This window comes from Mustela putorius, unplaced genomic scaffold, assembly GCF_011764305.1.
Source record: "Mustela putorius furo isolate JIRA1106 unplaced genomic scaffold, ASM1176430v1.1 tig00003846_pilon_pilon_pilon, whole genome shotgun sequence".
NCBI classification, from domain to species: domain Eukaryota; kingdom Metazoa; phylum Chordata; class Mammalia; order Carnivora; family Mustelidae; genus Mustela; species Mustela putorius.
Genome location: NW_025421999.1, coordinates 4,553,463 through 4,568,824, shown reverse-complemented (window position 1 = coordinate 4,568,824; position 15,362 = coordinate 4,553,463). Strand labels below are relative to the sequence as shown.

Below are 15,362 nucleotides of genomic sequence, written 5' to 3'. Positions count from 1 at the left end.
CTGAACAGAAGCAGCTGATCAAGATGAACAGCATCATTCCCAAGCACAAAGAACTCACACAAGGCTTATTCTGATATGTTTGAAAAACAAGGTGAAAGCATACTAGAGAATTTACTGAACATGTGCTTCTAAGCCAAATGATCCTCCACCGGGAGCTGCATTCCAGCTTGCTGCTATTTTAAACAAAAATTTAAATGTGGATAAAATATGTCACAGAAAAAGCTGTAAAGCTATAATAAATCACTCAGAAAGCACAATTCATAAAAATTTGCTTACATGAGCATTATGTTAGTAATTTAGCTGTGGATCTTCTTGACAGGTAGACACTATTGGATGCACGATTCAAAGAAGAAAAATAAAGACTTACACTGATACTAACCAAGTGTGCTCAGAATTTAGCAGAATAGCAAGATGCAGTAGCAGCACAGTTACCACAGGGGAGCCAACTCCAATGAGGCCCATTAATATACACTGTCTGAATCATCAGCCATGAGAACAATGGTTCCCACTGAATAGACTCTATTATATCTTGGGACAAATAAGTAAAAAAAAAAAAATTTTAAGTGCTGCTTTTATAGGGTATATATGTGCAAAAAATCTAAGATTATGAAATAAGTGTTTGAAAAAGGATGAACTGAAGACCTGGTTCTTCCATTTACTATTGTATATCACTATGAGAATGGCTCCACCACTCAGCTTCCATTTCTTCAGTTGATATCCTGTTACATTTAATCACAATTTGAAATTGTCTAATTTATCTGTGTTTTTGTCCATCTCCCTCAGTAGAATACAAGCTGCAAATAGAAGGATTGCACCTGTCTCAGTCTCTACAGGATCCTTACTACCTAGCACAGGGCTTGGACCTATTATTGATATGCAAAAAAACACCGAATAGTTAAATAAAAACTTATAAATACAACCAAATTCCTAAGATTGTTTTAAGAGCTAAATGAGATACTATGCAGGAATTCCAGCTGTTTTGCAAAATGTACAGTATTATAAAAAGTAATATTAACAAGACAATGGTCTCAATCAAGTCATCCTGAATTTACAAAAAGGAAAACTACGTTACACATAACTAGTATCATTGAGTTACTCAACTCTTGATGCCACAGATGGACATTCTAAAACGGAGACAGCCTAGTGCATCTTAATGTGAGAATAAAATAAAATAGTGTGTGGTAGACTGAATAATGGCCCCCAAAGTCCTGATCTCTGGAATCTGTGAATTATCCAAGTGGGCTCAATGTAATCACAAAGGTCCTTAGGGGGGCATAAGAGGATCCAGATTTAGTAGAGAAGGTGATCTGATGATAGAAGCAGAGGCTGGAGTGACACTTTGAAGACTTCTGGGGAATACTTTCCTCAGAAAGTATTGAAGACAGAGGAAGGGGTCACAAGTCAATAACAGAAGCAGCCACCGAAAGCTGAAAAAGGCAAGGAATTATAATCTCCCCTTCAGAGCCTTCAGAAGAAACCTGTCTTGTAATTCCTTGATGTTAGCCCAGGGAAACTGATTTCAGACTTTTCCTCCAGAACTGTAAGACAATAATTCTGCATCATCTTAAGTAACTACATTTCTAGTAATTTTTTATAAGAAAAATAAGAAATCAATACAAATATATTGAGTTAGTTTTGGCTGTGAATCAGCACACAAGAACAGCGTATTAGGGTTTTATGTCTGAAGGAACAGTATGCAGTGATCCTTGCATTCAAAGGAGCAGTGTACCAGCCACTGAATGATATATTTTAAAATAATTAACTGCTTAGGACTTTGATGTTATTAGAAGATTACCTCTAGGAATAAATATTAACCCTCACTTCTCTGATAAACACATTTTAAAGTTACAATTAAGTAACATATGTACTCCATATGTTGTAGTACATATTTTTTGTACATTGGCTCATTTAGTTCTTGTAATATCCCCTTGTGGTTGGTATCACTGTCCCCATTTTATGTATGAGAAAACTGTAGTTCAGAGGGATCAAGTAACTTGCCCAAGGAACACATATATAGCTGGAGACCAATTATTTTTATGGCAACTTGGCTTTGGAATCATGAAGATTTCTGCAGATCAAGCTGAGAGCAATAAGGAAAAATTGCTTCATCCTGCTTCCCGCCATATCATTGGTTGCCTGGGGACATCCCACACACTTTATCTCTATTGTAACCATACAGAACAAAATGAAATTGGACTTCTGCCTAGAGTTACAGAGTCTCACTCTAAAGTGTCAAAGATTACAGATTTCTCTATCAACATTAACTTGCCAGACATTTAATTAGATAGAGAGCCCTTACTCTGCTCCACAGATAAGCTTTAAAACAGGAATAAAACTACCAGCAAATAGATTCATTCTTTTTTACTTTACCAGGGACAGTCTGGGTTGGATGAACTTTGAAATATTTTATCCTTTTCCTGGTCTCTCCCCCTTTTTATACATGTGTAAAGATGGGGTTAACTTGCCGCTGATCTGTGACAGCTCTATGGTTATCTCCAGGCACCCCTGCAACCATGGATCTGATAAGGATGGCCAAGATAGGGCTGAGATATACTAGTTGGTAATTTTTAAGGTGCTCTTTAAATTGTGAAAGTCCCTTGGAAGCGTCCTGTACCAGCTTATACATTGCTTATTGAAAATTTACAGACCAATGGTATACGCTTGACTCATCTGATTGTACAACCGTGTTTGGGCTATGTGACCTGCAGTATATAAAAGATTCCTCAGTAAACTTAAACCATGGCTTCACAGAATTTGCTGGATTGTGATCCAGAGACCAGCTGTGTCCTATGCAACTGAAAAAAACACCCTAAAATCTACACCTGAATATCTCAAATATCCTTGATCTTTGCCTGTGCTATCTTTCTCCTTTTGCTGTTTTGAGTCCTTTCTCTTTATGAAAAGTTTGTGAAAGTATACTTTGTAGAGTCTTGTGAGTCCTTGCAACTATATGACCCTATGTAATTGCTGCAGTATATATTCGGGTCCACTATAACAGAGCCCAGAAAACCAATGGATCTTGTCACTTTTAAGAAAGTGAAGGTGAACAGTGTATTTCAAGTACGCCTAAGGTTTAAAACCTGTCACCCAGTTCTAGGACTTCAAAGGCACTTTCCTTTAATTTACTGGCTCTTTCTCAACCATTTAGTGTGTCCTGACTATGTGCAAACACATATCAACAATCCACAGGTACACTGACCTATCCCTTGTCTCTACAAATCTCTAAACAAAACATACACAGTATTTGAAGTCCAGTGTCATTTGATTAACCTCAATAACATTTCAAACCTACCCCAGAAACAAATGGTAGACTATTTAACCTGATGAATTATATTCTATGCAAGGAAGTAGATCTATTACTTTTAGAAATTTCAAGCTCTTTCTTTTTGTATTTGGTGTCTAAACATTTTTTAATATGTATGATTGAGAAATGAGAGCCAAGCCTCCATTATTTCCTATGAATTATATTTTCTGAAGATTTGTTTCATTTCTACCAAATTAAAGAGTAATAGCTAATCAGTAACATCTTAAAATGAGGACCAAATTTTGCTCATACCCAAACAACCCAAATAACATATCTTATATCTTATATCTTACCCATCTTTATTTTTTTTAAAGATTTTATTTATTTATTTGACAGAGAGAAATCACAAGTGGATGGAGAGGCAGGCAGAGAGAGAAGGAGGGAAGCAGGCTCTCCGCTGAGCAGAGAGCCCGACGCGGGACTCGATCCCAGGACTCTGAGATCATGACCTGAGCCGAAGGCAGCGGCTTAACCCACTGAGCCACCCAGGCGCCCCATATCTTACCCATCTTTAAAATGTGAATACTAGGGCACCTAGGTGGATGAGTTGGTTGAGCAACAGCCTTCGGCTCAGGTCATGATCCCGGAGTCCTGGGATCGAGTACCGCATTGGGGTCCAAGCTCCAAGGGGAGTCTGCTTCTCCCTCTGACCTTCCCCCATCTCAAGCTCTCTCTCACTGTCCTTCTCTCAAATAAATAAATACAAATCTTTAAAAAAATGTGAATACTATCAATATTTGGGGCACCGAGTAATAGCACATCCTGTCACCAAAGGATAATTTTGTTGACTTAGTGGCCTGTGGAAACAAACTATCAGAGTAGTGGATCCTGTAGGTTGTTCTCAGGATACAAGATACTTCTATTCATCAGGGGTTGGACATACATTAGTTCTCTTCTCTCCTTCAAGCCATGTGGCTTCTTTACACATTCATTTTGGAACTCCAGGCTAGTGAGAGTAAACTGCATTTTTAGCCCTTCAAATCATATTCTTTCTTTTGTTGTTGGGTCATTAAACATGCCTTTTTCTTCCACTTAGACTACTTGCCCTTTCTCTTTATCTCCCTTGTCATTCTTCCAAATTATTTAGCCAACATCTTCTTACACTTTGGACCTCAGCATAGAAACATTTCCTCCAGAATGTCTTTTTGACTCCTCAGACCAGATGAAAGACCTCGGTCTTATAAACTCCAATATGTTCCTCCACTTCCCCTTTCAGAATATTATCACTTTCTTGCAATTAGCTGTTCAACCTTCTGACTTTACCATATAAAATCTAAGTCTCATCAAGTTCACACTGCTGAAGATTAGTACCTAGGATAATTCTGGACAAATGGCCTTAAATGGGTTCATTTGTAATCTCTCCAAGTTTTCTTACCCTGTTCATGGAGATCATCTACGTTTATCAGTCTGAGGTTATTTTAGTAACAGTGCTATCAAAAATATGAAACTGTATCAGATTGCATACATATGCATTTATATGCATAGGTGCTACTAGAAAGGTAATCTAAATAACTTTTTGCTTTGACAAGTGATAATGGGTGACCTCTTCCATAACTATAATGTTATGTCTGAATATCCCATTCTACCCTCTAACCCTCACTTTTATCACTCATCATCCCCAAACCAGTGCTGACATACCTTCATCTTACTCTTCAACAAAACATTTCCCTTTTGTTCAGTGTCTATCCCTGCCAAAAAAAAAAAACAAAAACAAACAAAAAAAAAAAAACAAGAAAGTTTTTGTATCATTTCCATGATTTAAAAAAAACTAAATTATTTACATATTAGTAACTGTTTGCCACATATATTTGGACCAGTTTGATGATTTTTTAGATTTAAAAAAAATAGATTTTCAAGGGAGTTCACTGTTAACATAAAACTATCATAAAACTACAAGGTCAAAATCTGACCCATGAAAATAATACTTTGTGATAATAACTACTTTAGGTGTATTAGTAATAGTTAACTTTGATTGAGTGCTTCCTTTGTGCCAGGTTCTATGCTAAATACTCCATAAAAATTTTCTCATTTAATCCCCATAAAAAAAATCTATGAGATAAATACTTGCTCTCCTCATTTTAAAAATTAGAAAATTAAGACTCAAGAAGAATTAAGGGATTCATCTAAGACCACCCCATTAATAGAGAGCAGATCTGGGCCTCGAACCAATCTAAGTCTACAGACCATCTGATTACCATCTGATTACCATTAGTACTTCTCCAATATAAGAAAAATCAAAGTTTAAAACTGCTGCCTAACCAAATGACTTATCAGTTTTACAGTGAGTTTTACCTCTGGTTGCTGGATATCTTATGAAAATATATAAATTTTAATGATTTTTACTGCATATGTCCCTGTAAGAAAATATTTCAACCACAAACAATTCATGACACAGGTTGGCAACTACTGGAACTACAGTTCTTGCTTCCATATGAATTTATTAATAGAAGCATGATGCCATTAAGTACTAACACTGAATCATCACTTGGTTCCTTTAAAAAAAAACTTGATAGAATTTTTAAGAGAGTACACATTTCTATTGCAGCAACATTTGCTTGCCTATGAATGTCTGAAAGTGTTTAATGAGTAATTTTAACCAACTCAAAATTTTCCACCTTTTTAACAGATGTAGTAAATAATAAGTGAAACCTATGCATCATGCCAAATCCTTTTTATGTTATAAAATAGAATCAGCAACTTCACATAGAAAAGGTGTTATATGGGAGTCCCATAAAGGATATATGAATCTTAATTGTGGGGGAGGAGATGGGGGGATTAAAGAGTACACTTAATGATGATGAGCCACTGAGTTACTATATAAAAGTATTGAATCACTATATTATACACCTGAAACTAATAGCACTTGTATGTTAACTATACTGGAATTAAAATTTTAAAAAACTTAATAAAAAAAGAATGTAGGAATATTAATTTTCAGGCACAAAACTCTACTGGAAGACCCTTCTGCTTGTCTTCCATGTTCTGCAGTCACGTGAGAAGAGCCTCAGGAAGAGGGACTCTTCAAACTGCAAACCATATGCCTCCATGAGAAAGGCAGCATTTAGCTGCCTACCACACAGAAGCTCTCAGTGGCCGATAGATGTCAGCTAGGGAAGCAAAGGTGCCAATAGGGAGGGACCAAAACCATAGGTCATTAAGAAAAGGACATTTGTTCTTCCCTCTTCTTAACCCAACACCAGAGGAGTTAGGCCTTGAAAAAGGGAGGGGAAGAAGTATTCCAGAATCAGACTCTACTATTTACACACACACACACACACACACGTACATTCACCTGGGTATCACCTAATTATCCTTCAGGACTGAGCTCAGCTCTCTTACCACTGTCTAGGAAACTACCTTTCTTGACCCCAACCCATCTACTGGCCCCCTCACAGTTTCATCCTTAAACTCTATAACAGATGTCCTTCTCCAGCTCTCTCATAGGCCACCTCTAGCATAACACTCAGCAGTACCTACCACACTAAATTCTGTCCTTTTCTCTTACCTCCCATTAGACTATAAACTCTTTGTGAGCAGAGGCTATATCTTCATCTTTATAATCTCAAGTACCTAATAAAGTGCCTGGAATTTAGTAGATGCTTAAATATTTATTGAATGAATGAATAATGACTGTTAAAGCAAGTGTAGCTTAGGACATCTTTTATCCTGAAGGTTTATCATCATCTACATAAGCATCATGGCAATCTCCCTGCAATACATTCCAGGGTCCTTTCTCTTTTTATTCTCTCTGTAAGTAATCTTATCTATCACTCCTGTGGCTTCAATTGTGACATTTATGACTCTGAATGTGTGTGAATTCCAAATCTATATTACTATTTTTCTTCTGAATTCCAAATGGGCATTTTCAACTGTACTCAACATTGTCACCTGGATTCTTATTCTAAAATCACTCATTACTTGGGGCGCTTGAGTGGCTCAATTGGTTAAGAGTCTGCCTTCGGCTCAGGTCCTGGGATTGAGCCCTGTATTGGGCTCCCTGCTCAGCGGGAAGACTGCTTCTCCCTCTCCTACTCCCCCTGCCTGCGTTCCCTCTCTCGCTGTCTCTTTCTCTGTCAAAAAAATAAATAAAATCTTTAAAAATAAATAAATAAAATCACTCATTACCTTCCTCTCAAGTTTTTCTCCCTCTCCTCCTCTAGTTGGCATCATCATGCGTCTGTCACTTCATGTTAGAAACCTTGACCTCTTTCCCTCTGGCACCATCCTTATCTAGCCAGGCACCAATTCTTGTCAGTTTTACCTTTTAAATCTTTCTAATTTTCTTCATCTCAGCATAATTCAGTCAGTTCAGACCCTCAGTCTTTTACAGGAACTATTCTAAAAGCTTCTTAGATAATCCTCCTAACTTGAAACAAACAATCTTGTATTCCCTTTTCATCACAGGGACACACCCCTGTTTGAGTATATCAAGTATCATTCTAGCATTGTGGATACAATGGTGAGTAAGACAGTCAAAGTCCCTACTTCTGTGTTAGCTGAAGTAAAAACTAAGCTTTTTGGAATCATATACCAGGCACTTCCTGATATGAATTATGCATCTTCTACCCTTAGCTCCTTCCATTCTTCTGCTCACATCCTATGCTGCTCACTTTTAAGCATTTTATTCTTTCTCAAAATATTTTGCCTTGGGACATGCTGTTCCCTCTGCCTGGAATTTTGATTTATAACCAGTCCATGCTATTACCTGATCAATGTCTGCTCATTCTTCAAGACACAACTCAAATGTCATGTCTTCAGTGCAGCTTTTCTCATAGTCAATCATTCTTCCATGTGTTCATGGCACTCTGGACCTGCCTCTATTATAGCATTGGTCATACTGTACTATAATTGTGGATATGTACATATCTGTCTTAGCCTATTTGACAATGAGTTCTTCCAGAGAAGAGTTCATTATCCTTGTATCTAACCAGAATCTGGCACATTATCCTTGTATCTAACCAGAGTAGACCATAATATTTATATGTGGTATTGAATAAATAAACAAAAGAGTAAAGCAAGTATATATTCTATCCCTCTTAGTGCTAACTAAGAAAACGAAGATAAACATTCAGAACCAAGAAAGCATAAACACTGGGTCTCTTGATTCTTTACCTTGAAATTTCTGTCAATTTTTTTCTTAAGTGAATTTTAACAATTTAATGTTTTTAAAGTTTTTAACAATTTATGTTTTTTAAAAAGGCTTATTTTAAGAAACAAAATCTTTGTTCCAAAACAATGAATTTTGGAACACTGAAAAAAATTTATATTAAAATTTTTTAAAAGGGTGCCTGTGTGGCTCAGTGAGTTAAGCTTCTGCCTTCAGCTCTCCCCATGATCTCAGGGTCCTGGGATCGAGCCCCACATTGGGCTATCTGCTCAGCTGGGAGCCTGATTCTCCCTCTCTCTCTCTCTCTGTCTGCCTCTCTGCCTACTTGTGATCTCTCCCTCTGTCAAATAAAGAAACAAAATCTTTAAAAATAAAATAAAAAAAGAAAGAAAGGAAGGAACTCTTAACTATAGAGAACAAACTGATAGCTACCAGAGAGGAGGTGGATGGAGGGATAGGTGACATAGGTGATGGGAATTAAGGAGTGCATTTGTTGTAATGAGCACTAGGTGTTGTATGGAAGTGCTAAATCACTATATTATATACCTGGAACTAATATTACGCTATAAGTTAACTAACTGGAATTTAAATAAAGACTTTTAAAAAGTAAAATTAACAACTGAATAAGTATATGTACATTTCTTTGGGGGGGATTTTTTAATTTAAATTCAATTAAATAACATATAATGTATTATTTGTTTCAGGGGTACAGGTCTGTGATTCATCAGTCTTATGTAATACCCAGTGCGTGATTTTTTGTATCATGCACCATAAAGCAGCAAATTGAAAATGGAAGACCAAAGGTATCTTTTAAAACGATAAAGGCCAGTAGTATAGTGACATATGTTCTGGCCTTATGTAACACTTCTTTTGCCCTAGAAAGCTGGAAGGAGCAGGACATGGCATTTTTCTTCTCTGAGACTCAGATTCATCATATGTAAACTGAGCAGAACAGGCTCTGGCCTCTCCCAGTCTGATAATCAGTGACAGACACTATAATACACCATAGAACTGCCAGAAACACCACCAATGCATAAAAATGAATACAAAAGCTACAGACAAGAGGAACGCATTCTCAACTAAGGCAAACATGACTACACAGAAGCAAGAAGACCAGGGTAAGTTCATTTGAATTATGCCAAGGGATTCTAGCTGAAATGCCAACAAATACATGCAATTATTCTAAGTGTACATAGGAGAAAAGAGACAAAACGAGATTGTTGAAGCTTTAAAATGTCTTAAGAAATGTGAATCTCACAGGGCTCAATCAAATGACACAGAAAGGCAAAAGCATTTAATGACTTAGAGGCAAGGGTTTTAAAGGGCTTACTAATATCACAACGTCTCCCCATTCCTTCTGAATTTGGCAAAAGAGAAAAATCACAAAATGTTCCAGTTACATATAGTCTCTAAGACTTGCTTAAAGTACACTTTTGTTTTTAAGCCAAATTCTGGGCTCTTTTTTCTTCACTAATGTCTATGAAGGTGAGTGGGGATAAGAATATCACAGGTAGAGTACAACTTATCAAATTAGATAGAATTACCAATCTAAAGAATTAGTTGCACATCTAAATATTTCTAGGCCAAATGTTCTAACCTGCAGAGGTCCATAATTTTGAGTTTCCCCTCTTCATTTCCTAAATGTCGTGCTCTGTGCCCTTGACAGCTGCTGTGTTTTGCCACTCTGTTGGTTTCTAAGCTGCTCTGCATGTGACGGGCTGTGATATGAGAAGAGGGAGAACAGATAAAAGATGAGGAGAGCACTAGAGCAGAGCGAAACAGCTGCCAGAGGAAAGATGTGTCACTGCAAGGTATGTAAAAGCACACTAGAGATGGAAAACTTTTGGAAGGGACTTCCGTGCAAATGAAGATTAGAAACATGCGGAAGGTCAACAAACAGGGGAATCAAGCACAAAACTGCAAATCCACTTTCACAAATTCTGTGTTCTGATCATCCTTTTAAAACGGTAATTTCATTCCACTTCCGTCAGAAGGGAATGATTACTTAAAAGTGTCAAAACCATTTTTTTTAAAGACAGTCTACTGAATTTTAAAGGATTCTTTTTTTTTTCAGCTTTAGAGAAAAAAAATTGTAATATATTTAAAGTATACAATTAATGATGTGATATACTTTTATACACTGAAAGAACTCCACCTTTGAGTTGACTGACACATTCATCACCTATTTTGTTTTGTCTTTTCGTTTGTTTTGTTTTCTTTGTTTGGCTTTTTATTTTTGTTTGAGTTGTATGAGTTCTATATGTTTACATATTAATCCATTATCGGATAGTTTGTGAGTATTCTCCCATTCTGTAGGTTGCCTTTCCTTCTGTTGATTGTTTCCTTTGCAAAGCAGAAGATTTTTAGTTTGATGTAGTCCTACTTATCAATTTTGCTTTTATTGCCTTTGCTTTTAGTGTCAAATCCAAAAAGTGATTTCCAAGATCAATGTCAAGCAGCTTACCTAATCCTTATGATTTCTTCTAGGAGTTTTATGGTCTCAGGTCTCATGTTCAATCTTGGATCCATTTTGAGTTGATTGCTATGTATGGTGTAAGATTTTCATTCTTTTTTATGTAAATATCCACTTTTCCCAACATTTATTAAAGAGATTGTCCTTTCTTCATTGTATATTTTTGGCACATCATAAAAACTTAATTGATTTTATGCCTGAGTTTATCAGTCCTCTGATTGGTTCCATTGATCTATATCTGTTTTATGCTAGTCCCATACTGTTTTGATTACTCTAACTTTGTGATACAATTTGAAACCAAAAAGTGTGATGTCTCCAGCTTTGTTCATCTTTTTCCATATTGCCTGATGGTCTTTTATGGTGCCATGAGAATTTTAGGACTGTTTTTTAATTTCTGTTGAAAATGCCATTGGAATTTGACAGAGACTACATTAAAACTACATCTTTTTACATTGTCTATACATTAAAAAATTATTGTAACAATTGGTATTTTTAATACTTTTCTCTTTTAATCTTTATACCAGTGTTATAAATTATTTACCCACTATCATTACAATAGTAGAGAATTGTGAATTTAGCTATGTTTACTTTTACCTATGAAGTTCATATTTTCATATATTTTCAATGTTCTTAATTAACATCCTTTCATTTAAGCTTGAGAAACTTTCCATAACATTTCTTGTAAGCTGGTCTACTTGTGATGAACTTCTTCAGAATTTTTTTTTCTGGAAAACTCTTTATCTCCTTTTAATTCTGTCAGATGGAGTATTCTCAGTTGGTACTTTTTTCTCAGCACTTTGAATATATCATCCCATTCCTTTCTGGCCTGCAAAGTTTCTGCTGAAATACCCACTGATAGTCTTGTAAGGGATTCCTTTGTATGTAACAAGTTTTTCTCTTACTGCTTTTTAAATTTTCCTCCTTGTCTTTGACAGTTAATTATAATGTGTTTCAGCGTGGGTCTCCTTAGATTCATTGTACTTGATAATCATTAGGTTCCTTGGATCTGGATATCTTTTTCTTTCCCCAGGTTATGAAAATTTTCAGCCATCATTCAGCTTTGACTAAGCTTTCTGTCCCTTTTTCTCTCTTTTTTCCCTTATGCAAATCCTATAATATGTATATTTTTCTGTTTGATGGTGTCTTCCCTTAAACCACTTAAGCTATTTTCACACTTTTCCTTTTTTTCTCCTCTGATCCATAAATTTCATGCCCTATCTTCAAGTTAATTGATCTCTTCTTGCATGTGATCTAGTCTGCTACTGAACACCTCTATTGAAATTTTTAGTGCAATTACAGTATCCTTCAGTTCATATTTTTTCTTTTGTAACTTTAAAATAGGTTATATTTCATATCTTTTGGTTGAAATTATCATACACTGCCTTCTTAACCTGGATGAGTATCTTTAGGATCATTAAACTGAACTATCTAATGGGTAAATCACTTATTTTGAATTCCTGAAGATCAATTTTTAGAGATTTATCTTGTTCTAGAGATTTGTCTTTTCATATTTCCCTGTTTCTTCGTTTTCCTTAACTCTCTGTGTCGCTTTCTGCACATTAAAGAAGCCTCTCTCTCAGTCTTGACAGAGTGATACAGTGGTCTCCTGTAGGAAACGAACCTAGTCAGCCCCAGCTCTTGGTTGTCTCTTAAATCTCTGTGATTGTCTAAGCCACATCTTGGTTCTTACTGGTCCCCAGTAGGTGATGGTGTACAGACATACATTAATATCTCAAAGGATGCCTTTAATTTCCTTTTGTTGTCTGATTGCTGAGGCTAGGACCTCTAGTACTATGTTGAATAGCAGTGGTGATAATGGACATCCCTGCCGTGTTCCTGACCTTAGCGGAAAAGCTTTCAGTTTTTCTCCATTGAGAATGATATTTGCGGTGGGTTTTTCATAGATGGCTTTGATGATATTGAGGTATGTGCCCTCTATCCCTACACTTTGAAGAGTTTTGATCAGGAAGGGATGCTGTGCTTTGTCAAATGCTTTTTCAGCATCTATTGAGAGTATCATATGGTTCTTGTTCTTACGTTTATTGATGTGTTGTATCACATTGACTGATTTGCGGATGTTGAACCAACCTTGCAGCCCTGGAATAAATCCCACTTGGTCGTGGTGAATAATCTTTTTAATGTACTGTTGAATCCTATTGGCTAGTATTTTGTTGAGTATTTTCGCATCTGTGTTCATTAAGGATATTGGTCTATAGCTCTCTTTTTTGGTGGGATCCTTGTCTGGTTTGGGGATCAATGTGATGCTGGCCTCATAAAATGAGTTTGGAAGTTTTCCTTCCATTTCTATTTTTTGGAACAGTTTTAGGAGAATAGGAATTAGTTCTTCTTTAAATGTTTGGTAGAATTCCCCCCGGGAAGCCGTCTGGCCCTGGGCTTTTGTTTGTTTGGAGATTTTTAATGACTGTTTCAATCTCCTTACTGGTTATGGGTCTGTTCAGGCTTTCTATTTCTTCCTGGTTCAGTTGTGGTAGTTTATATGTTTCTAGGAATGCATCCATTTCTTCCAGATTGTCAAATTTATTGCCGTAGAGTTGCTCATAGTATGTTCTTATAATAGTTTGTATTTCTTTGGTGTTAGTTGTGATCTCTCCTCTTTCATTCATGATTTTATTTATTTGGGTCCTTTCTCTTTTCTTTTTGATAAGTCTGGCCAGGGGTTTATCAATTTTATTAATTCTTTCAAAGAACCAGCTCCTACTTTCGTTGATTTGTTCTATTGTTTTTTTGGTTTCTATTTCATTGATTTCTGCTCTGATCTTTATGATTTCTCTTCTCCTGCTAGGCTTAGGGTTTCTTTCTTGTTCTTTCTCCAGCTCCTTTAGGTGTAGGGTTAGATTGTGTACCTGAGACCTTTCTTGTTTCTTGAGAAAGGCTTGTACCGCTATATATTTTCCTCTCAGGACTGCCTTTGTTGTGTCCCACAGATTTTGAACCGTTGTATTTTCATTATCATTTGTTTCCATGATTTTTTTCAATTCTTCTTTAATTTCCCGGTTGACCCATTCATTCTTTAGAAGGATACTGTTTAGTCTCCATGTATTTTGGTTCTTTTCAAACTTCCTTTTGTGGTTGAGTTCTAGCTTTAGAGCATTGTGGTCTGAAAATATGCAGGGAATGATCCCAATCTTTTGATACCGGTTGAGTCCTGATTTAGGACCCAGGATGTGATCTATTCTGGAGAATGTTCCATGTGCACTAGAGAAGAATGTGTATTCTGTTGCTTTGGGATGAAATATCTCAAAGGATATATAAATGTAAACTACGATACTGATTAAAAACTAGACTCCCCAAGGCAATACCTGGAAAAGTATGTAGTTAAGCTTACTGGGAGACAGTAGCTGGAAGATGGGCATTTTTGCATGTACAGAGCCTGCGGGTATTTAACAAGGGTATATAACAGGGGGGTATATAAACGTTGAAAAAGTGTTTCTTTGTTTGCTACAATCCTGTGGGACTCATGAATGCAAACCTAGTTGGCTATGAGAGCCAGGTAATCTGAAGGCCTTTTCCTTCAGTGGCAACTGCAAAACAACACAAACCACCACCAACAACAACAAACAAACAAATAAACACAATAACAACAAAAACAAAAACTAGGGCACTAGACATGTGTACAACCTCCTTTCAGAGAGACGCTGGTACCCTGGTTTTCATTTTGTAATAAGGTAAAATGAGGAGGTGGGGGAAATAGCCACCAGCTCCCCTGGGTTCAGTTGAGGACCACAGCTAGATGTGAGTTAATTAGAAGACAAACCCTCAGTCAGCAGCCTGTAAAGTCAAACCCCTTCCAGGGAAAGATAGAGATGGGTACTTTTGCCTGATCCTGCTGCACTGAGCTAGGGGGGTGGTGGGGAGATGGAGGAGGTCTTAGAGAGGGGGAGTAGAAGAGGCAAGTGTTCATGTAACCATTAAGGACTGCTTATTTGCTACTGTCCTATGGGTCTTGTGAATTTAAGTCCCACTGGCTTTCAGAACTATGGGTTTGTGGGGCTTTGCCCTCAGGTAGGAGCCTTAAAAGTTGGAGTGCTAGATGAGTAGCTCAAATCTTTCACTCCTCCGGCATAAGCTGACACTATCCGGGTTCTCCATCTATTGTAGGTCACTGTGCTGAGGGTAAGGTTTATGGCAAGAGTGTGTATCAGTCTCCCATTCTTTTTTTTTTTTTTTTTTTTTTAATTTTTTATTTTTTATAAACATATATTTTTATCCCCTGGGGTACAGGTCTGTGAATCACCAGGCTTACACACTTCACAGCACTCACCAAATCACATTCTGATGTGTATATTTTCTCTTTCACACAAGTGTAGGGGTCACTCAACTATTTCCTGAATTTCTCTCAGAGGGAATTGCTCCTTATATAGCTGTACAATTGGTGTGTCTTTAGAAGGAGGAAAGTTCATGAGACTTCTATGTCACTATTTGTCCCTTAGTAAAGGAAAAATTTAATGTCTTCAATA

General features: G+C 36.7%; 1 long non-coding RNA gene across 1 annotated transcript in view; it reads right to left on the bottom strand.

The window, feature by feature from the left end:
- The window catches only part of LOC106007289, a 66,216-nt gene extending 56,157 nt beyond the window's left edge, over positions 1 to 10,059 (bottom strand). Inside the window, exon 1 of the long non-coding RNA XR_001181971.2 lies at positions 10,009 to 10,059. This is a non-coding gene — a long non-coding RNA (uncharacterized LOC106007289). The remainder of the gene's footprint in view (positions 1 to 10,008) is intronic.
- Between the last annotated feature and the right edge of the window lie 5,303 nt (positions 10,060 to 15,362).